Source organism: Lagenorhynchus albirostris, chromosome 7, assembly GCF_949774975.1.
Source record: "Lagenorhynchus albirostris chromosome 7, mLagAlb1.1, whole genome shotgun sequence".
In the NCBI taxonomy this organism is placed as follows: Eukaryota; Metazoa; Chordata; class Mammalia; order Artiodactyla; family Delphinidae; genus Lagenorhynchus; species Lagenorhynchus albirostris.
The window spans coordinates 35,502,489-35,526,486 of record NC_083101.1 but is presented as its reverse complement, the minus strand read 5'-3'; the positions used below and the strand labels follow the sequence as shown (position 1 = coordinate 35,526,486).

At 45.0% G+C, this 23,998-nt stretch overlaps 1 protein-coding gene across 2 annotated transcripts in view; it reads left to right on the top strand.

Annotated features, from left to right (window-relative positions):
• The window catches only part of ZCCHC7 (zinc finger CCHC-type containing 7), a 297,645-nt gene that overhangs the window by 264,646 nt on the left and 9,001 nt on the right, over positions 1-23,998 (top strand). For both annotated transcript variants that reach the window (XR_009541549.1, XR_009541550.1), the window contains exon 10: positions 11,684-11,813. The gene's annotated coding sequence lies outside the window, so the exon portion shown is untranslated. The remainder of the gene's footprint in view (positions 1-11,683; positions 11,814-23,998) is intronic.

Sequence of the window (23,998 nt, the reverse complement as noted above, 5' to 3'; positions counted from 1 at the left end):
CTGACAGAGAGTCTCAGAGGGTTCGGATATTGGGTTCAGGTTTCTGGGTGTTTGAAGGTGCAGTGCCTGGGCTGGAGGACACAGGGGAAAAGGACAGGAAGTGACCTCCCACATTAGACTTTCGTCATCAGCTCCCTCTCCTTGCCCCTGACCCTTTCTTTTTCTTTGTTTCTGAAGGAGACCGGGGCCTGTGTTTCTCAGGATAAGCCCCTCAGGGGCTGAACCACGAAGCGGGATTACATGCATCCCTACCACACTCAGCAACCCATGGGCCTCCGTCTCCGTCAGAACACCTCCTCCATTACAGACACATTCGAACAAGCCCTGATTTGGACAAGGGGGTGAATTAGTCTTCCCGGCCATGGGGGCCATTCAAGAGAGGCCCTGAGATTTCCCAGGGCTAAATACCTGCCTTTGCAGCAGTGAAACCGCCCAAAATATTCACTTTTTATTTTCAGCTAGACAAGTTGAACTCAATTTGCATTGGGTAATTATTTTCAATTAAGTGATAACAATTCTGTTTTGTGCAAAAATAATCTTGTCCAAAGGCCAAACAGTTTATCCCATACAAGAAACAAGGAGGCAGTGACAGGGTAGGCCTATCAGCATGTTCTCCATGTAGCAGAGGGATGCCCCAGCCGAGCTGCTCATGGGGCATCTCTAACCCCATGGGCCACGTGGGACCATTGGCCTGGTCTGCCCTCTGATCCCCTGCCCTGCAGCCGCTTTTTTCTGCTTTGAACTAAGAAGGAAGCACCTCCTGACGACTGCCAGGTGCTAGAAGAGCAACTGGTGCAGAGAAAGGCCCAGAACAGAGGCAGGAGACCTGAGTTCCAGACTAGCTGTGTGTCCCCAGGCAAGTCATCCCCGCTCTGGGCCTCAGGATCCTCTGTATGGGGAGCAGCAAGGTTAGAGGTATGGACTGCTCCAGCTCAGATGTTCTGTGATTCTGTCCTGGTCACCCAGAGCAGCCTAGGTCTAGAGCCAGGTTTTCTATAGGGGAACCAGCTAAGCAGCCAAGCCCTGCTTCCTGGGTGTTCCCTGTGCTGCTAGGCGGAGGTTCACCCCTACCAGGCAGAGGGAACAGGGACTGAATTCTGAAGGCTTATTCAGGAGGAGCTTGTTCAAGCCTTCTCATGTGTTCAGGAGCAGATAGCTCCCAACCAGGGGCTTCAGGAGCTGGAGGACTGAATCCCAAAAGATCACAGAAATGGGAAACATCGCAAGGTGTTTTTGTTGGGCATGCACTCCCACACCTGCAGCAATGGAGCGCTCACTTCTTCCCCAGCAGGCCCTTTACCACACCAACCCTTGTGGGAAAGCTGTCTGAAACGCCTCTCTGCCTCCCCAAGACACATGGGCCTTGGGTCCTCCTGAATTGTCTCTTTCGTCCACCCACCCTGCTGACCTCAACCACTGCCCAGTCAAGCCATGATAATCAGGTTTAAGGAAGCTATGATGCTGTTCACTTGGCTCTCCAGGCAGCACACCCAGCCAGACCCATCCCTCGTCAGACCTTCTGATACCCGATGTTGCCCACAACGGTCAGCGTGTGCAGGTTATTCTGAGTCCATTTCCTCACTTGCCACTACTTGGTGCATCTTGTTTAGCTCTTCATAGAGCCACGTGGACCTGCAAGTCTCATTGCTTTTTAGAGACATCATACTCCTGCATTGGACTAGAATTCTTTTTTTTTAATATACTTTTATTTTATTTTATTTTATTACTTCTACTTTTATAGATATTTTATTTAATTCTATGGGTTAAAAAAATTTTTTTTACATCTTTATTGGAGTATAATTGCTTTACAATGGTGTGTTAGTTTCCGCTTTATAACAAAGTGTATCAGTTATACATATGTTCCCATATCTCTTCCCTCTTGCGTCTCCCTCCTTCCCATCCTCCCTATCCCACCCCTCTAGGTGGTCACAAAGCACCGAGCTGATCTCCCTGTGCTATGCGGCTGCTTCCCACTAGCTATCTATTTAATGTTTGGTAGTGTATATATGTCCATGCCACTCTCTCACTTTGTCACAGCTTACCCTTCCCACTCCCCATATCCTCAAGTCCATTCTCTAGTAGGTCTGTGTCTTTATTCCTGTCTTACCCCTAGGTTCTTCATGACATTTTTTCCTTAAATTCCACATATATGTGTTAGCATACGGTATTTGTCTTTCTCTTTCTGACTTACGTCACTCTGTATGACAGACTGTAGGTCCATCCACCTCATTACAAATAGCTCAGTTTCATTTCTTTTTATGGCTGAGTAATATTCCATTGTATATATGTGCCACATCTTCTCTATCCATTCATCTGATGATGGACACTTAGGTTGTTTCCATCTCCGGGCTATTGTAAATAGAGCTTCAATGAACATTTTGGTACATGACTCTTTTTGAATTATGGTTTTCTCAGGGTATATGCCCAGTAGTGGGATTGCTGGGTCATATGGTAGTCCTATTTGTAGTTTTTTAAGGAACCTCCATACTGTTCTCCATAGTGGCTGTGCCAATTCACATTCCCACCAGCAGTGCAAGAGTGCTCCCTTTTCTCCACATCCTTTCCAGCATTTATTGTTTCTAGATATTTTGATGATGGCCATTCTGACTGGTGTGAGATGATATCTCATTGTAGTTTTTTTTTTTTTTTTTTTTTGTGTTACGTGGGCCTCTCACTGTTGTGGCCTCTCCCGTTGCGGAGCACAGGCTCCGGACGCGCAGGCTCAGCGGCCATGGCTCACGGGCCTAGCCGCTCCGCGGCATGTGGGATCTTCCCGGACCGGGGCACGAACCCACGTCCCCTGCATCGGCAGGTGGACTCTCAACCACTGCGCCACCAGGGAAGCCCTCATTGTAGTTTTGATTTGCATTTCTCTAAGGATTAATGATGTTGAGCATTCTTTCATGTGTTTGTTGGCAGTCTGTATATCTTCTTTGGAGAAATGTCTATTTAGGTCTTCTGCCCATTTTTGGATTGGGTCGTTTGTTTTTTTGTTATTGAGCTGCATGAGCTGCTTGTAAATTTTGGAGATTAATCCTTTGTCAGTTGCTTCATTTGCAAATATTTTCTCCCATTCTGAGGGTTGTCTTTTGGTCTTGTTTATGGTTTCCTTTGCTGTGCAAAAGCTTTGAAGTTTCATTAGGTCCCATTTGTTTATTTTTGTTTTTATTTCCATTTCTCTAGGAGGTGGGTCAAAAAGGATCTTGCTGTGATTTATGTCATAGAGTGTTCTGCCTATGTTTTCCTCTAAGAGTTTGATAGTTTCTGGCCTTACATTTAGGTCTTTAATCCATTTTGAACTTATTTTTGTGTATGGTGTTAGGGAGTGATCTAATCTCATACTTTTACACGTACCTGTCCAGTTTTCCCAGCACCACTTATTGAAGAGGCTGTCCTTTCTCCACTGTACATTCCTGCCTCCTTTACCAAAGATAAGGTGACCATATGTGCATGGGTTTATCTCTGGGCTTTGTATCCTGTTCCATTGATCTATCTTTCTGTTTTTGTGTCAGTACCATACTGTCTTGATTACTGTAGCTTTGTAGTATAGTCTGAGGTCAGGGAGCCTGATTCCTCCAGCTCCGTTTTTCATTCTCAAGATTGCTTTGGCTATTCGGGGTCTTTTGTGTTTCCATACAAATTGTGAAACTTTTTGTTCTCGTTCTGTGAAAAGTGCCAGTGGTAGTTTGATAGGGATTGCATTGAATCTGTAGATTGCTTTGGGTAGTAGAGTCGTTTTCACAATGTTGATTCTTCCAATTCAAGAATATGGTATATCTCTCCATCTATTTGTATCATCTTTAATTTCTTTCATCAGTGTCATATAATTTTCTGCATACAGGTCTTTTGTCTCCTTAGGTAGGTTTATTTCTAGATATTTTATTCTTTTTTTTTTGCAGTGGTAAATGGGAGTGTTTTCTTGATTTCACTTTCAGATTTTTCATCATTAGTGTATAGGAATGCAAGAGATTTCTGTGCATTAATTTTGTATCCTGCTACTTTACCAAATTCATTGATTAGCTGTAGTAGTTTTCTGGTAGCATCTTTAGGATTCTCTATATACAGTATCATGTCATCTGCAAACAGTGACAGCTTTACTTCCTCTTTTCTGATTTGGATTCCTTTTATTTCCTTTTCTTCTCTGATTGCTGTGGCTAAAACTTCCAAAACTATGTTGAATAAGAGTGGTGAGAGTGGGCAACCTTGTCTTTTTCCTGATCTTAGTGGAAATGCTTTCAGTTTTTCACCATTGAGGACGATGTTGGCTGTGGGTTCGTCATATATGGCCTTTATTATGTTGAGGAAAGTTCCCTCTATGCCTACTTTCTGGAGGGTTTTTATCATAAATGGCTGTTGAATTTTGTCAAAAGCTTTCTCTGCATCTATTGAGATAACCATATGGTTTTTCTCCTTCAATTTGTTAATATGGTGTATCACACTGATTGATTTGCGAATATTGAAGAATCCTTGCATTCCTGGAATAAACCCCACTTGATCATGGTGTATGATCCTTTTAATGTGCTCTTGGATTCTGTTTGCTAGTATTTTGTTGAGGATTTTTGCATCTATGTTCATCAGTGATACTGGCCTGTAGTTTTCTTTCTTTGTGACATCCTTGTCTGGTTTTGGTATCAAGGTGATGGTGGCCTCGTAGAAGGAATTTGGGAGTGTTCCTCCCTCTGCTATATTTTGGAAGAGTTTGAGAAGGATAGGTGTTAGCTCTTCTCTAAATGTTTGATAGAATTTGCCTGTGAAGCCATCTGGTCCTGGGCTTTTGTTTGTTGGAAGATTTTTAATCACAGTTTGAATTTCAGTGCTTGTGATTGATCTGTTCATATTTTCCATTTCTTCCTGATTCAGTCTTGGCAGGTTGTGCATTTCTAAGAATTTGTCCATTTCTTCCAGATTGTCCATTTTATTGGCATAGAGTTGCTTGTAGTAATCTCTCATGATCTTTTTTATTTCTGCAGTGTCAGTTGTTACTTCTCCTTTTTCATTTCTAATTGTATTGGTTTGAGTCTTCTCCCTTTTTTTCTTGATGAGTCTGGCTAATGGTTTATCTATTTTGTTTATCTTCTCAAAGAACCAGCTTTTAGTTTTATTGATCTTTGCTATTGTTTCCTTCATTTCTTTTTCGTTTATTTCTGATCTGATTTTTATGATTTCTTTCCTTCTGCTAGCTTTGGGTTTTTTTTATTCTTCTTTCTCTAATTGCTTGAGGTGCAAGGTTAGGTTGTTTATTTGAGATGTTCCCTGTTTCTTAAGGTAGGATTGTATTGCTATAAACTTCCCTCTTAGAACTGCTTTTGCTGCATCCCATAGGTTTTGGGTCGTCGTGTCTCCATTGTCATTTGTTTCTAGGTATTTTTTGATTTCCTCTTTGATTTCTTCAGTGATCACTTCATTATTAAGTAGTGTATTGTTTAGCCTCCATGTGTTTGTATTTTTTACAGATCTTTTCCTGTAATTGATATCTAGTCTTATAGTGTTGTGGTCGGAAAAGATACTTGATACAATTTCAATTTTCTTAAATTTCCCAAGGCTTGATTTGTGACCCAAGATATGATCTATCCTGGAGAATGTTCCATGAGCACTAGAGAAAAATGTGTATTCTGTTGTTTTTGGATGGAGTGTCCTATAAATATCAATTAAGTCCATCTTCTTTAATGTATGATTTAAAGCTTGTGTTTCCTTATTTATTTTCATTTTGGATGATCTGTCCATTGGTGAAAGTGGGGTGTTAAATTCCCCTACTCTGAATGTGTTACTGTTGATTTCCCCTTTTACGGCTGTTAGTATTTGCCTTATGTATTGAGGTTCCTATGTTGGGTGCATAAATATTTACAATTGTTATATCTTCTTCTTGGATCGATCCCTTGATCATTATGTAGTGTCCTTCTTTGTCTCTTCTAATAGTCTTTATTTTAAAGTCTATTTTGTCTGATATGAGAATTGCTACTCCAGCTTTCTTTTGGTTTCCATTTGCATGGAATATCTTTTTCCATCTCCTCACTTTCAGTCTGTATGTGTCTCTAGGTCTGAAGTGGGTCTCTTGTAGACAGCATACATACGGGTCTTGTTTTTGTATCCATTCAGCCAGTCTGTGTCTTTTGGTGGGAGTATTTAATCCATTTACATTTAAGGTAATTATCGATATATACGTTCCTATTCCCATTTTCTTAATTGTTTTGGGTTTGTTATTATAGGTCTTTTCCTTCTCTTGTGTTTCTTGCCTAGAGAAGATCCTTTAGCATTTGTTGTAAAGCTGGTTTGGTGGTGCTGACCTCTCTCAGCTTTTGCTTGTCTGTAAAGGTTTTAATTTCTCCATCAAATCTGAATGAGATCCTTGCTGGGGAGAGTAATCTTGGTTGTAGGTTTTTCTCCTTCATCACTTTCAATATGTCCTGCCAGTCCCTTCTGGCTTGCAGAGTTTCTGCTGAAAGATCAGCTGTTAACCTTATGGGGATTCCCTTGTGTGTTATTTGTTGTTTTTCCCTTGATGCTTTTAATATGTTTTCTTTGTATTTAATTTTTGACAGTTTGATTAATATGTGTCTTGGCATGTTTCTCCTTGGATTTATCCTGTATGGGACTCTCTGTGCTTCCTGGACTTGATTAACTATTTCCTTTCCCATATTAGGGAAGTTTTCAACTATAATCTCTTCAAATATTTTCTCAGTCCCTTTCTTTTCTCTTCTTCTTCTGGAACCCCTATAATTCAAATGTTGGTGCATTTAATGTTGTCCCAGAGATCTCTGAGACTGTCCTCAGTTCTTTTCATTCTTTTTTCTTTATCCTGCTCTGCAGTAGTCATTTCCACTATTTTATCTTCCAGGTCACTTATCCGTTCTTCTGCCTCAGTTAGTCTGCTATTGATCCCTTCTAGAGTATTTTTAATTTTATTTATTGTGTTGTTCATCGTTGTTTGTTTCATCTTTAGTTCTTCTAGGTCCTTGTTAAATGTTTCTTGCATTTTCTCTATTCTAATTCCAAGATTTTGGATCATCTTTACTATCATTATTCTGAATTCTTTTTCAGGTAGACTGCCTATTTCCTCTTCATTTGTTAGGTCTGGTGGGTTTTTATCTTGCTCCTTCATCTGCTGTGTGTTTTTCTGTCTTCTCATTTTGCTTATCTTACTGTGTTTGGGGTCTCCTTTTTGCAGGCTGCAGGTTCATAGTTCCCGTTGTTTTTGGTGTCTGTCCCAAGTGGCTAAAGTTGGTTCAGTGGGTTGTGTAGGCTTCCTGGTGGAGGGGACTAGTTCCTGTGTTTTGGTGGATGAGGCTGGATCTTGTCTTTCTGGTGGGCAGGCCCACATCTGGTGGTGTGTTTTGGGGTGTCTGTGGACTTATTCTGATTTTAGGCAGCCTCTCTGCTAATGGGTGGGGTTGTGTTCCTGTCCTGCTAGTTGTTTGGCATAGGGTGTCCAGCACTGTAGCTTGCTGGTCGTTGAGTGAAGCTGGGTGTTGGTGTTGAGGTGGCGATCTCTGGGAGATTTTCACCGTTTGATATTACGTGGAGCTGGGAGGTCTCTTGTGGACCAGTGTCCTGAAGTTGGCTCTCCCACCTCAGAGGCACAGCACCGACTGCTGGCTGCAGCACCAGGATCCTTTCATCTACACAGCTTCGCTCTGTTCAGTGGCCACCAACTGGATCCTTAGTTTCACTTAACTCCTTGTAAAATGCATGTTGTTCACAAACAGAACAGGAGGGTGGTGAGGAAATGTATCACTTCTTCTAACTGGGCTCCCAGCACCGGAATCCCCGCCTCGCCCAGCGGGCGAGCGGCTGAGGGAGATGCGGGCGCGGGCGGTGGTGGCGGTGTTCGGGGCGGGGCTTCTGCCTAGAATTCTTTACTTCCCTTTACAGTCTTCTCTACTATTGCGAATCTGGGTAAACCCCCTCCCCACCAATTCAGCTCCTGGGAACATCTCCCACCAATGTCTTTTCCTTCTTCCTAATGCTATATTTTCATTATGAGTCTAAAGATAGATGCAGTTATAATTGCACACCGAGAAAGACTCTTCTTTAAGTTCATTCCTTATTGAACTTGAACTTGATTAGATTTATCAAGAACAGCAAAACACACAGCCCAGAAACTTCCCCCCCAAACCGAGGTGGATTAGCTGAGCTCCAGCTCTGTGCAGGTGGCGGTGGAGCCCTGTGGCCCCCCAACCCCGCCTCCTCCCCAGGGGGCTTCAGGGAGGCGGGGGGAACAAGTTGGGAGAAATACGAGGAAGCCACGACAGCACATGCAGGGCTGACTATTTTTACACAACCCACTCAGCCCTCGAAGAAGGAAATCAGTGTTTGCATGGGGTGGGATAATGTTTCTGATGTATTAACTGATGTGAATTATTTATTCTGTAAATATTTGTGTATGTGGAAAGATATTTATAAATATTTGTTTATGTGGAAAGAGTATATATTGCTAAGTGAAAATGAAAATACATATGATCCCATTATTGGGGGAAAAAAGAAAAACTACCTTCCTGCCCACCCTCCTATTGTTACTTACATAGAAAGAAATGAGGATTAAGGTGGTCCAAACAAAAAACTGATGTGAATATTTGTGCCCAGTACTTCCAATATGTGATGCTTCAGGAAAGGGTGATACAAGAAACCAAGGGGAAAAAAAAAACCCAACATTGGTTTTTGTGAAATTCACCACCCATCCAAAAAGCCTGAAACGCAGGAGGCCTTTGGGTACCAGCTTTATGCCATCAGCAGTACATGTACGGGTCACTGACCAGAAAAGCCAGCCTTTCCCTCCTCCATCCCTTCCTAAGATTAGGTAAAGTTCCCCCAGGCTGGAGGGGGAAGAGGCATGGAGAGGAAGCACGAAAGTGTCATGCTGCTGGGCTTCTGAGGAGAGGCCATGTCCCTGGCCCCATTCCCAGGGACTTGGCCTGGAGGTGGGGATGATAATAGCCCCCCGTGAGCTGGGGGCCTGAGAGCAGAGAGGACGGCAGCCTTGCCGCCCTGCTGGGTGGAGGCAGCAGGAGGCTGAGACGCCTGCACAGAATGTTTGGGCAAACGCACTGGGACAGCCTTAGACTAAGGGCTGAGCGGGGGAGCCACAGGCTTCCAGTGTGCCCCAGAGGGACCAGCCTCTTTGCCAGGCCCCGCACCAGGCCCTGCTGTCCCTCTGCTTTTCCAGCCTTGGCCGGCTTTCCTCAGAGCTCAGACAGTCCTGCCACTGGGTGGCCAGGTTGGGGAAGGCAGCATGGCTCTGTGCTGGGGGCGCCCATGTATTTGCTGGTATGCAGCTCTCCTATAGCCCTGGTCACTGACAGGTGAGGAAGCCGAGCCTCAGAGCCGTTATGTGGTTTGTCCAGGTCACAGAGTGGAAGCCAGAGCACAGTCTGACTTCCTGTCGGTTTCAGCTGACTTCAGCCCCCACATTCTCTACTCAGTGGAGACAAAAAGATCAGAGGTGACAGTGCCACCTTGTATGCCCTTGGGCAGCCTGGGCCCCCAAACCAGACAGGACAAGAGGAGGGAGAGAAGAAACCACAGGAGCCACCATATCTCTTAAGTACAGTTTGCTGATTTCAAATTAGGTAGCACAATCTCCGTGAATAAAATTACAGTTCCCAAAGGGTTCACAGCCAATTTAAATGTATAAGAGGCCATTAACCTGCCAGGCTGGCTATTAGAATTTAGCACCAGTGTCATTCGTGGTGTGGTTCTGCTATTACACGAGAGGCACTAGGGGTAATACAAGTGTGAGGCGCACTCGGCCTTGGGCTGGCAGGGTGCTGAGGACCAGAGTCACCCAAGAAGCTCTGACCTACCCTCCTAAGGGTTAGCAGAGCTTCCCTCTGTCCGAGAATGTCAGATACCCTTCCCTGGCCCCAGCCTCCCCTCCCATTACCCAGCTGAGTGACCTTGACAAACACTGCAGGTGGCGTTCCTGAAGCTGACCCTGACGAGTTCAGCAAGCAGGAAGTTTATGGAGGAGGTTCTTGGATCAACACCTGAGGAAAGGCAGGGAGGAAGCAGGGGAGGGCAGAGGGAAGATGCTAGCTACTAGGCAGGCTCCATAAAGAGGGGAGACCCCTGAAGGTAGAATGTCAAAGGTGTCTGGAGTTACACGGAGCAGAGCCGGCCAGGCCTTAGCAGCCCCACATAGGTGAGTCATAGATGCAGGCTGCCTGGGGAGGAGTGTGACCCTGGGTGGGGCCCGTCTCTGCAGCTGAGGCCAGGCAGCTGATCCTCCATGGAAGAGGGTCTTGGTGGGCAGCAATGACCGACGCTCTCTGGAGCTGCCTCCCATCTGTCCAATGAGGGGAATCCTGACCCTGCCTCATGGCCCCAGGACAGAAAGGGATAATGTACATGAAGCCTAATCTCAGGCCCGCACACAGTAAGGGCTCAAGACATGTCGGCCCTCGTGTGTTATGTCCTGACCCACATCCCAGGATGACCTGCACTCTGTTCCCTTGGCTTTATACTCCCTCCCCAGCATCCAGAAAGTGTCTAGCGTCTCTTGCACACCTCCACTGGTGGACAGATAACTGCTTCCCAAGCCAGCCCTAGTCACTGTGAAGAGCTTTTTTGTTGTTTAATTTGGTAAATATACATAAAATATACCATTTCAACCATTTTAAAGTGTACAGTTTAGTAGCATTAAGTACATTCATAATGTTGCATAACTATCACCACCATCCATCTCCAGAACTTATATTATCTTCCCAAGCTGACTCTCTAAACCCATTAACACTAACTCCCCATTCTCTCCTCCCCCAGCCCCTGGCAGCCACCATTCTACTTTCTGTCTCAATTAATTCGACTACTCTAGGTACCTTATATAAGGAGAATCATACAGTGCTTGTCCTCCTGCGCCTGGCTTATTTCACTCAGCATATGATGTCTTCAAGGTTCATCATGTTGTAACCTGTGCCAGCATTTCATTCTTTTTTGTGGCTGAATAATATTCCACTGTGTGTATATACTGCATTTTGTTTATCTGTGTATCTGTTGATGGACATTTGGGTGTTTGCACCTTTTGGCTATTGTGAATAATACTGATGTGAACATGAGTGCGCGCATATCTCTTCAAGTCCTTACTTTCAGTTCTTTGGGGTATATAGCCAGAGGTGGGCTTGCTGGATTATATGGTCATTCTCTGCTTAAATTTTTCAGGAAGTGCCGTACTGTTTCCCACAGTAGGAATGGCTCTGAGAAAACTGCCTCATGTGCACTAGACTCTGCACCCCTGCAGCTTCCCTCACGGGCCCTGGCTTTGCCCTCAAGGCCACGTCCCTCCTCTGCCCACTTTGCCCTGGGTTGGCCCTGCTGAGTCTTGATGGAGCCTGAGAGCCCTGCTGGGCTCTCTGTGCTGTGGGCAGGTCTCCCCCAGGCCCCATGTCCCCCGAAGTTGGCTCCCCTGGTACACACGCCTCCCGGGGCTCCCCTCCCACTGCTGCCTGCACAGAGCACGTTTTCTCTTGAGAAACTCCCCTGGGCTGGGAGCATCCAAGCCACCCTGTTGTGAGGAGAGGGGCACAGAGTTGGGAATGAGCTGGCTGTGGTGCGTGGAATGCAATCCAGTCCCATACCTCAGCCCACCCCACCCACCTTGCAGCTGCTCCTCTCCCTCACGCCCCTCCAGCCACACTGGCCTTCCGTCTGCCCTCCTCCCAACTCGGAGTCACCTCCCCTCATTCTCTCTCCGCAGGTTTCAGCTCAGCAGTCACCTCCTCGAGGAGACCTTCACTGACCACCTGGCATGAAGTCCCCACCTGCACCCTCTCTCTCACCTCACAAGCTTGACTTCCTTCACCGTGCTCACCACTGTCCTCCAGCAGGTAAGCCCACAGGGCTGGACCTCTGCTGGTCCCCGGCTCTGTCCCGGTGCCCAGAAGGTGCCTGGCACAGAGGAGACACTCGATGGCAGCTGTGGAATGAACGTATGAAGGCCGAGAACCGGTGTCTCCCCCGCTCTCCCCTCCTGGCTGGGGAGTCGGGGCCCTGGGGCAAGGACCCTCTCCTGAGGGTCTCTCAGCTGTAGCCTGGACTCGACTGTCCCTAACGCCTCTTCCTGCTTTTCTGAGTCTCCTAAGTTCATTACCCCCACTAACAAAACAAAACAAATATCTCTAAACAGAAGTATAAATATATCCTCCTGGGAAATTCTGAAGGCATTTTATACATATAAAGAGGTAACATAGATTTAAAATTGAAATTTTACTCTGCTCTGTTTCCAAATGAGACTGAAAGTTCCTTTGATATTCATAAATCTTTAAAATATCTAACCTCAGTTTCTGAAGGGATGAAGACTGCCTCTTCACCATCCATTCCTGAAGACTCCTAATTTCCCTGTCCTTTATTAAGTCCACCCAGTGGGATAGTGTGTGTGTGTGTGTGTGTGTGTGTGTGTGTGTGTGTGTGTGCAGAGAGGAGTCATGTCATCAACAACAGCAAATAAAACCGAATCGCACTTCAGTGGGGAATGGGTGGTGACCACAGCTCCTCCGATTGTACCTCCCAAGGCAGCTGCCCCAGACGTTGAACCCGCGTGTGTTCTCACTCAGCACCCTTTCCGCGTCCGTGGGAAGGGTGTCGTGATGGCACTTCTGCTGCAGAGCGGTGAAGCCAGTCCAGACCCAGGGCAGCGCAGCTGTCACAGGACACTCACGCAGGTGCTCAGCCCATAGCAGGCCGGGCCCACGGGGGCAAGTGAGGAATCGGAGGCCCTCACTCTCCTGGTTGTGGAACTGCAGGCTCAGCCCCGGCAGGGACTGTTTCCTTCAACCGCACCCTTCACATGGGCTGGCCTCACCCTGGTCCCCAACCTTGCTGGGGGCTGGGCGCCTGGTGGGAAGAATACCGGATGCAGCTCAAGAGATGCGAGTCCAAGTTCTGTCTCTGGCACCACATGTGGACCAGGCACACCTCGACTCTCCCCATTTATAAACCAAGACGGTTAGAATGGATTGTTTCCAAATGTCTCTCTCTGTTTGATGTCTCCTTTATTCCTGGCCTTGTTGCAGCCCCCGAGGTGGGGCTGGGGGATACCAAGATGAACAGGGTCATGTGGTGACTCTGTCCTCACTGCGCTCAGTTTGGACAAAGAGATGAAATATGGGCATGAATGCCACTCGGTGGGAAGGAGACTTGAGTGTGGTCCAGGGAAGTGTTCTGGGACCTCAGAATGGAGTGTCCAGCGGGGAGACCAGAGCTGCTTCCCGGAGGAGCGGGACTAGAGCTGAACCTGCAGTGTTGGGGGATGTGCATATGCTGAGATGGACGGGGAGAATCATTACAGAGGAGGACGGGTGGGAGACCCAGCCAGGCCAGCACAGTGGTCCAGAAGGAACTGCAAGTGAGAACACAAAGTGAATCTCTTAGTATCCCAGTACTGCGGGGCAGGGAAAAAGGGATTCAGGGTTTGCTCATATGCGGGGTCAAAGTCTGAACAAAGGATTTTTTTTTTTTTTGCCTGTGACAGTAGCTGGTCTTTGGCCACAGTAGGGGCTTGTTCTGGTGGTGGCATGGATGATTGAGTGGACTTCTCCAAAGAAGTTCTTGGGCCCGTTGCCACTTCTAGCATGAGAGTCCTGAGTGGGACCAGCCTGCACTTAATTTTATAAAAAGGAATTTTATAAAAGTTACATAAGACCATCAGAGGAAATTTGGAAAAGAGTAAAGAAGAAAAATAAAATTACCCCCAGCCATCCCTTAATATCATCCTGAGATATTGGGTGTGTTTCTATCCAGTATTTTCCATTAGCGTGGGTGGACATGGACTACTGCTGTGTGGCTTATCTCCATATCACATGGTATGGCTCATACTGTTTGGGCACGTTTTTTATCCTCTTCCACATGCTTCCATCTCCCCTCTCAATAATACCTCTGTATCCATCAGCTGTTGCTATAACAATCCAACTCAAAATTCATGGCTTAAAACAAGATTTATTATTGCTCATGAGTCTGTGGGTCACGTGGGCAGTTCTACTGATCTGGGCAGGCCCAGCTGGTCTTGATTGGGGTTGTTTACACATCTGTGGTCAGCTGGTGGGTCAGCTGGTGGGTCTAAGATGGCCTCATTCACATGTCTTGTGACTGGCCAGCTATTGCCTGGGCAACAGGGGGGACTGTGCCACGTGTCTTACCCTCCATCACATTCTGTGGGTCAAAGCAAATCACAAAAACAGCCCAGAGTCAGAGTGGGAAGGACTGCAAATTTCAGGGTAAAGGGTGTCGATACAGGGAGGTCAGTAATCATAGCAGCAATTACTGTCATCAATCTACCATGCTCCTAATTTTCATTTTTAATGGCAGTAGAGTTTTTCATAGATGTACCACTTTTCATAGACATACCATTAAATGGGGACATGCCATATTTAATTTGTTTAAAAGTTTTCTCAAATAACGCTTAAGTGAACAACTTGGTAGAGCCTGAATCTTTGAGGTCAAGGAAAGCAGTGTTTCCCACCCTTAACCAAGAGGATTGAGCCAGAGTGTTCCCAAGGCCCCTTCAAAGCAGCACCGCCTGCACGCCTTCCTACATTCCTCATCTGACTGAATTCAAATGAGCCAGACCAGGATTCTCAGAGCCAGTCCTGGCTGTTGAAATCACTTTCAAGAGTCCCTGTGGATCTCTGGGCCTCGGTTTCACCATCTATAAAACTAGAGGGTCGGACTAAATGGTTGGGGGATTGGACAAGAACGGTGTTTCTCAAATGATGTCACTCAGATCTAAAAGCCAAAAAGATGCCAGTGACATCCTTCTTACCTGTATTTTTAAATACATAAGAAACACACAGGGCACACGTGTATCATTCTTCCTGCCCTGCAGTGACCCGCTTTAAGAAATGGTGCCATGTAAAGAGCAGAGGGGACAGTGGGAGAGGTGCCAGCTGGCACATGCACGGGTGATGTTAGATGTGTGTCTCCAGGCCAGGCAGCCATCACAAGACTGCCGATGATTGCTGGTTTCTGTTCAGTGTCTTGTCTTGTAATCTCAACATGTATTTGTGACCTTGCTCGATGTTCATTGTCTGTTAAATGCACTACAAAATTTAATTCCCATGGTTTGTGGCTGAGCAAAAGAGCTTTTAAAAGAAAGGTGGTGTATTTTAACTCATGAGCTCTTGTTATCCTTTTTTTTAAGACAATATTTTAATTTTATATATATATATATATATATTTTTTTTTTTTTTTTTTTTTTTTTTTTTTTTTTTTTGCGGTACGCGGGCCTCTCACTGTTGTGGCCTCTCCCGTTGCGGAGCACAGGCTCAGCGGCCATGGCTCACGGGCCCAGCCGCTCCGCGGCACGTGGGATCTTCCCGGACCAGGGCACGAACCCGTGTCCCCTGCATCGGCAGGCGGACTCTCAAACACTGTGCCACCAGGGAAGCCCCAAAGACAATATTTTTTAGAGCAGTTTTAGATTCACAGCAAAATTGAGAGGAAGGTACAGAGGTTTCTCATATCCCCCCTCCTGCACACATACACAGCCTCCCTTGTCAACATCCTGTACCAGAGTGGCACATTTTTAACCAAGGATGAACCTACACTGACATATCATAGTCACCCAAAGTCCATAGTTAACCTTAGGGTTCACTCTTGGTGTTGTATATTCTATGGGTTTGGACAAGTGTATAATGACATGTATCCATCACTGTGGTATCATACAGAGCATCTTCACTGTCTTAAAAATCCTCTATGCTCTGCCTGTGCATTCCTCCATGCCCACCTCCACCCCCTGCAACCACTTACCTTTTACTGTCTCCATAGTTTTGCCTTTTCCAGAATAGCATACAGTTGGAATCATACTGTATGCAGCTTTTTCCAGATTGTCTTCTTTCACTTAGTAGTATACATTTAAGATCCCTCCGTGTCTTTTTATGGCTTTGTAGCTCATTTCTTTTTAGTTCTGAATAGTATTCCATTGTCTGGAAGTGCCACAGTTTATTTATTCATTCCCCTTCTGAGGGACATCTTCGTTGCTTCCAAGTTTTGGCAATTTTGAACAAAGCTTCTATAAACATCCCTGTGCAAGTTTTCATGTGGGCATAAGTTTTCAGTTCCTTTGGGTCAATACCTTAGAGTACAATTGCTGGATCCTTTAGTAAGGGCATGCTTGGTTTTGTAAGAAACTGATAAACTGTCTTCCAAAGTGGCAGGACCATTTTGTATTCCCCGCCAGCGGTGAATGAGAGTTTCTTTTGCTCCCCATCCTCACCAGCATTTGATGTTGTCAGAGTTCTGGATTTTGGTCATTCTAATAGGTGTGTAGCTGTATCTCATTGTTTTAATTGGCATTTCCCTGATGGAATATGATTAGGAGCATCATTTTTTTTTTTTTTTTTTTTTTGGTACACGGGCCTCTCACTGTTGTGGCCTCTCCCGTTGCGGAGCACAGGCTCCGGACGCGCAGGCTCAGCGGCCATGGCTCACGGGCCTAGCCACTCTGCGGCATGTGGGATCTTCCCGGACCGGGGCACGAACCCGTGTCCCCTGCATCGGCAGGCGGACTCTCAACCACTGAGCCACCAGGGAAGCCCTAGGAGCATCATTTGATATGCTTATTTGTCATCTGTTTATCTTCTTTGATGAGGTGTCTGTTAAGGTCTTTGGCCCATTTTTTAACCAGTAATTTGTTTTCTTGTTGAGTTTTAGGAGTTCTTTGTATATTTTGAATAGCAGTCCTTTATCAGATATGTCTTTGGTAAATAGTATCTGCCAGTCAGTGGATGGTCTTGTTATTATTTTAAAGAGCTCCATGGATCAAATAAGTGAACTCCAACCATGCTTTGAGTTCTAACAGCCTAGAGGAGAGGTGGGGAGGGGGATGCTTGCTTTTTCTCCCCCAGCTGGGTTCAGAGGTCAACAGTCCTCCCAGACTGGAATGGGCAGGGCTGCCCAGCGGTACTTCTCAAGGGCCGCTGCTCATGGTGGCCTCATGCATTGTAGAGACCCTGGGGATAGAACTGGCAGTGTCCTGACTGCAGACTTTTCCCGCCTAGTCTGCTGGAAGAGGTCTTTCTGACACTTTGTGCTGGATATGTGGTTTTGTTTGCAAGTTTCCTTGGGAGAACCACGCCTCCTCGACTCCAGGAGGCTGTCAGTTATGATGGCTCCACCCTCCATCCCAGGCTTTCTGAGGCAGGTGATCTCAAGGACCACTCCGCCCCACCCCTCAGCACAATGGTTGGTTCGGGAGTGGGCATGTGACTCAAGCAGCCAATCAGAATTCTTTCCTGGGATTGTTGCATAGTCCCTGGGAGAAAGAGGTCTTCCTCTGGATAGCCTTGTCTTGCTGGGAGGTTGTATATCTGGGCTGCCCAGCACCATGTTTCCTAACTCATGGAAAGAAGAAAGCCAAGGAGAGCCAAAAGATGGGGAGAGACAAGGCCCTGACTGCCTGAGCCCCCACATAAGCCATGCCTGGTTGCACCCAGACTTCTACCTTTCAGGAGCCAATGAATTCCATGATTGCCTAGGTTCAAGTGAGTTAGGTACTTCTCACTTGCAACCAAGAGTCCTTCAAGATCCCTTCAGCAGGGCTTCCCTCTTCAGTTGTGCAGGTATGCACTATGTAACCATAGGGGGCATCCTAGACTTATATAATACACATTCTGTTCAGCTGAAAGTAGTAGGGTGCTCAATCATCACCTCCTCTCAGAAGCCCTCTTTGATTTCCCCAGCAGTTAGTCATTCCCTCCTCTATGCTTCCAAGAATCTTGTGAAAAATATACAGTGTGGAGCCAATCCCTCTATATTGCAATTTACATACATACACACCTGCCTGTCTCCCCATCAGACTGGGAGCTCCCTTGTAGGGACTAGATCTGATTTATCTTTTTTTCCTCAGTGACCCAACCGAGAATGTGCTTACATTTTTATCAAGTGAATTATCAAATCTCATGACAAAAAACAACTGGAATATCCCATCTAGTTTGCTGTAAAGAAAATTCTCCTTGTAATTGCCACAGAAAAGTACTGTAGATCAGGAGCTGACACACTTTTTTCTGTAAAGAGCCAGATAGTAAATATTTTAGGCTTAGCGGGCCACATTGTCTCTGTCATGACTTTCATTTCTCCTGTTGTAGCACAAAAGCACCACAATGAGTAAACAAATGAACCTGGCTGCATTCCTATAAAACTTTATTTACAAACACTGCAATTTCATATAATTTCCATGTGTCACACAATAGTATTCTCCTTTTGATTTTTTTCCAACTATTTCACAATGGAAAAATCATTCTTAGCTCTCAAGTCATGCAGAAATATACACCTGGCAGGATCTGGCCAACAGGCCTCAGTTTGCTGATTCCTGGTATAGACGGTCACTGGGCGCCTCCGTCCACAGGGAGCAGTGGGACAAAGTTGCATCTCTCCCCTGACTTTGGGTCTCGGAGCTGGAAGGGCTGTCACCTGGTAGAGCAGCCTTGGCCTTCACCTGCCCTCACTATGTGAATAGGAGATTTGGGGTAACCTCCGGTGATCCACAGGCTCGCAGCATGTCAGAGCAAGAAGGACACAGCACAGCTGTACTTACCACAGACCCAGGGAGCTGAGGCCGCTTAGGCTTGCTGACTGGCCCAAGGTCACACACCTTGGCGAGTCTGGGTCCCATGGGACCCGCTGTGCTGTCATCCGGGAGGCTTTCACCAAACCACCCAGAGGAGGTTTATTCCTTTAGCCACAATCCTCCAGGTGCTGGTTTCACCTTCACACATCCTCACACACTTGACTCTCAGCTGCACCCACCTCCCCTAACCCCAAATGCCGCCAAGCTGTGACAGTCTGACAATGACCTTCCCCTCTCACCTATGAGGCCCAGATCTCCACCACATGCCGTGGCCCTCACGTGCCAGGTCCTTCCCAGCCCCCGTGAGCCCAGCCCATACAGCCAAGAAGGCACCTTTGTATAAGGGTCTGTTTCAGAGGCCCAGATGGCTCCAAACCGGTCTTCTCCATCTGCAGGAGATAACGGACGTGCATTTTAAAAAAGGAATAAATACATATTTAATGGCTTAGTTTAAGGAACTGAGAAAATATTCATTTTCTTAAACTGTTAATACATAATTAACTGAAAATAAAAATTAATTGGGTAAAACAGCCTAAAAATAATGAATATAACTGCATTGAAAAGAGGTTTAATTGTTCCAGAGACCGAAAAAGTCCCCAAAAACAGAGAAGGGAAGAGGCTTTGTCCAGCCACTGGGTAAGGGCTCTGGGTGCGGGGCTCCCTGACCCCCCTGCTAGAGGGGGTGGAGGTAAAGACTGCCTTTTGCAACGCAACAACTTGACGATGAATTTAGAGAGCATCCCAATGCCCACCCCAGCCTTGACAGCACCCCTTCACCACCACCAATTCCAAAAAGGAAAGAAAGAAAAGAAAAAAATCCACTATTCTGCCTGACTGAGTCTCTCCTCTGGGAGGTCTGGGAGGTTAGGGAAGGAAGATACAGACACAAAATCCCCATAACAACTGGAGAAAAAGGCGAGGGTGCCCGGAGTGCAGTCAGAGGAGGGGAAGGCAACCTCGATCCAGCGAGGATGGGTGGGTGGGCTTTGACAGTGCAGATGAGGGAGGAACAGGAACAGTGGCCCCAGGCAGGGAGGCACAGGGATCCACAGGATACAGCTAGAATTTTATCTGGCTGAAACAGGACCCAGGAAGGGCTGGGACAATGGGTCACAGGTGTGCGAGGAAAGCACCGGCTCTGGCCACCACGCCTGGAGCAGCCCTGCAAGCTCTGGGTCCCACTGTAGACCCTGCCTTTTATTATTCCTCTCTCTTGTGAATTCAGGTGGGGAAGGGTCTGCTGAGAGTCATGCCAGAATTCACAGGAGAAAGATTCTGTAATTTCTTTTAGCCCTGTGACTCTGGACAAAGTATTCAGTATTAATGCAGTTGACCATGACGTCTTCTGTGTGCGCGACTGACAGACCAAATTACCTTTCCTTATCTCCTTGGGAGAAAAAAGGACCATTTATTTGACATACTTCATAATCATTTCACCTGATTGCCCCCTACGGAGAGCACGGGTGACCCAGTTCCCTCCCTCCTGCACAAGGCAGGAAGCATGTCCTCTAATAAAGCCCAGTTTCTAAAGAATGCTTTTAATCTTGGAATAGTGAGCATTATTTTCAATTGTATTTTTAATTCTCTATCTACTTTTTAAAATCCCACGTTTCCATCCTCTCTAATTCTCAGCTCATCAGAGCTGGGAGAGAGCTGGGACATTATGCACTCCCACCTCCTGCTTGGCATCTGCTGTGTGGAGAAGACAGTGGGCAAAGTCTGCTGGGGATTCAGAGGTGAGGGCTCTGTGCCACCCACGGGACACTGTTCTCTAGATGGGGGCTTGGAAATCCCTGGCTTATTGTGCCTGGCTTATTTCACTTAGTGTAATGTCCTCAAGGTTCATCCATGTTATAGTATGTTAGCATATGTCAGAATTTCCTTCCTTTTGGGGGGGTGGGGGGGCGAGAATCTCAGTTCCTTGACCAGGGATTGAACCCTGGCCATGGCAGTGAAAGCCCGGAATCCTAACCACTAGGCCACCAGGGAATTCCCCCAGAATTTCCTTCCTTTTTAAGGTTGAATAATATTCTATTGTATGTATACACCACATGTTGTTTATCCATTCATCCACTGAGGGATACTTGGGTTGCTTCCATATTTTGGCTATTGTGAATACTGCTGCTGTGAACAGAAGTGCCTCTTCAAGTCCCTGCTTTCAACTCTTTTGGATATATACTCAAGAAGTGGGATTGCTGGATCAGATGGTAATTCTATTTTTAATTTTTTGAGCAGAAGCAGCTTTTACTTATTACTCCTCTGGCCTTCTTCCACTCCTCAGGCTGGAGGCCAAGCCAGGCAGCAAATGAGAGCATGAGAAAGCAGTTTAGGGCTTCTCCAGAGAAAGGGAAAACTGACTGTGGGGTGATTTGCACCCACCCGCCAGGTTCTGTACACGGCCTCTCAGGGCTTCCTCTGGGGATTTCAAGTCAATGTTTCCTGGGATTTCCAAGACCCTTGCTCTGGACCCTGCCCTTGGGAGCCAGCAGGGGAAGCATTCACATATCAAATAGGATAATAAGCACCTGGGACCTGGGAGGTAGGTATGATCATTATCCCATTTTACAGATGAGAGTCTTGATGCTCAGAGAGGTTAAATGAGGGGCCCAAGGTCCCAGCTAGAAAGTGGTGAGGCTCAGACTAAAGCCCAGCTCTGTCCACGTTGCTTCCACTACCTCATGCTGCCTCTACTGGCATTTAAATGCGTGTGGAGATGTAAAAACCTCGTGCTGCAGGAAGAAGTGTCTAGGGGCAGGGATGGGGGAGACTGATTCTGACTTAGGAAGCTGGAAGTTTCCTTGGAGGAGCCACATTATAGAACTTTGAAAAACAGGTAGATGTTGGAAGTTGGAGGAGATGGGGGGAACTGGGTGAAAAGCTCCTTGAATGGTTCTGTCTGGTGAGAGGTGATAGATCTTAAATGCGGTAGAGATTTTCTTTTAAGACTGTAGCTCTAAACTATTAAGTTTGAAAGGTTTACGAAATGAATAATTTTATATGAAAATAAACATTTACAAGGTCAACTCAAAAAGAGGCCATATAAGAAATTGGAAAACTTTCACTTTCTACATTGTATATTTCTGTAATACTTGAACTATAAATGAACATATGTTACTTTTGGAATCTGAAAAATAAATATATAAAAATTAAATAGATATATTATTGTGGAAAATATGTACAATATATTGTTAGGTGTAAAAAAACAGATTGCAAATCAGTATATGTAGAGAATGACCCCATTTATGTAAGTAAATGTGCGAATGTGAGTGTGTATTTGAAAGGATATACACCAAAATTCTCTCAATGTTTATCCCTGGGAAGTAGAACTATGGGTGACTTTCTCTTTTCTATTATTTGTATTTTACACTAAGAAAAAAAATTAATTTGAAGAGAAACCTAGATGAGCTTGGGTATGGTGATGTGATGCCTTTTCAGATACAACACCAAAGACACAATCCAGGAAAGAAGTAATCGATAAGCTGGACTTCATTAAAATTAAAGACTTCTGCTCTGCAAAACACAATATCAAAAGAGTCAGAAAACAAGCCATAGACTGAAAAAGAATATGTGCAAAAGACACACCTGATGAAGGACTTGTATCCAAAATATACAAAGAACTCTTGAAATTCAATGATAAAAAAACTACCTGGTTAAAAAATGGGCCAAAGATCTTAACAGACACCTCACCAAAGGTGATAAACAGTTGGCAAATAAGCATATGAAAAGATGCTCCACATCATATGTCATCGGGAAAAATGCGGATTAAAGAAACAATGAGATACCACTACACACATATTAGAATGGCCAAAATTTGGAACACTGACAACGTCAAATGCTGCTGGTGACGTGGAGTAACAGGACTCTCATACGTTTCTGGTGGGAATGCAAATGGTACAGATACTTTGGAAGTTTCATCAGTTTGGCAGTTTCTTAGAAAAGTAAACATACTCTTACAATAGGATCTAGCAGTCGTATGCCTTGGTATTTACCCAAAGGAGTTGAAAACTTAGTCCACACAAAAACCCGCACACAGATAATGTATAGCAGCTTTATTCATAATTGCCAAAACTTGAAAGCAACCAAGATGTCCTTCAGTAGGCGAATGTCTGAACTGTGGTACATCCAACACAATGGAATATCATTCATTCAGCACTATAAATAAATAAATAAATGAATGAATGAATAAACAAAACCAAACAAACAGAAACAGAGCTGTCAAGCCATGAAAAGACATGAAGGAATCTTTTTTAAAATTTACTTTATTGAAGTATAGTTGATTTACAATGTTGTGTTTAATTTCTGCTGTACAGCAAAATGACTCAGTTATACATATATACATTCTTTTTCATATTCTTTTCCACTATGGTTTATCATAGGATATTGAATATAGTTCCCCGTGATATATAGTAGGACCTTGTTGTTTATCCATTCTATGTATAATAGTTTGCATCTACTAATCCCAGACTCCCACTCCATCCCTCCCCCACCCGCCTCCCCACTGGCAACCACAAATTTGTTCTCTATGTCTGTGAGTCTGTTTTGTAGATAAGTTCATTTGTGTCGTATTTTAGATTCCATACATAAATGATATCACATTGTATTTGTCTTTCTCTTTCTGACTGATGTACTTAGTATGATAATCTCTAGGTCCATCCATAGTGTTGCAGATGGCATTATTTCATTCTTTTTTATGCTGAGTAGTATTCCATTGTGTGTGTATGTATATATATATATATATATATATATATATATATATATACATACACACACATATATATACACCACATCTTTATCCATTCATCTGTCAGTGGACATTTAGATTGTTTCCATGTCTTGGCTATTGTAAATAGTTCTGCAGTGGACACTGGGGTACCTGTATCTTTTCAAATTATAGTTTTCTCCAGATGTATGCCCAGGAGTGGGATTGCAGGATCATATGGCAACTCTATTTTTAGTTTTTTAAGGAACCTCCTTACTGTTCTTCATAGTGGCTGTATCAATTTACATTCCCACCAACAGTGTAGAAGGGTTCCTTTTTCTCCACACCCTCTCCAGCATTTGTTATTTGTAGACTTTTTAATGATGGCCATGCTGACCAGTGTGAGGTGGTACTTCACTGTAGTTTTGATTTGCATTTCTCTGATAATTAGCGATGCTGAGCATCTTTCATGTGCCTGTTGATCATCTGTATGTCTTCTTTAGAGAAATGCCTATTTAGGTCTTCTGCCCATTTTTCGATTGGGTTGTTTATTTTTTTGTTAATCAGTTGTATGAGCTGTTTGTATATTTTGAAAACTTGTCAGTTGCATCATTTGCAAATATTTTCTCCCAGTTTGTAGGTTGTCTTTTCATTTTCTTTATGGTTTCCTTTGCTGGTCAAAAGCTTGTAAGTTTGATTAGGTCCCATTTGTTTATTTTTGCTTTTATTTCTATTGCCTGGAGAGGCTGACC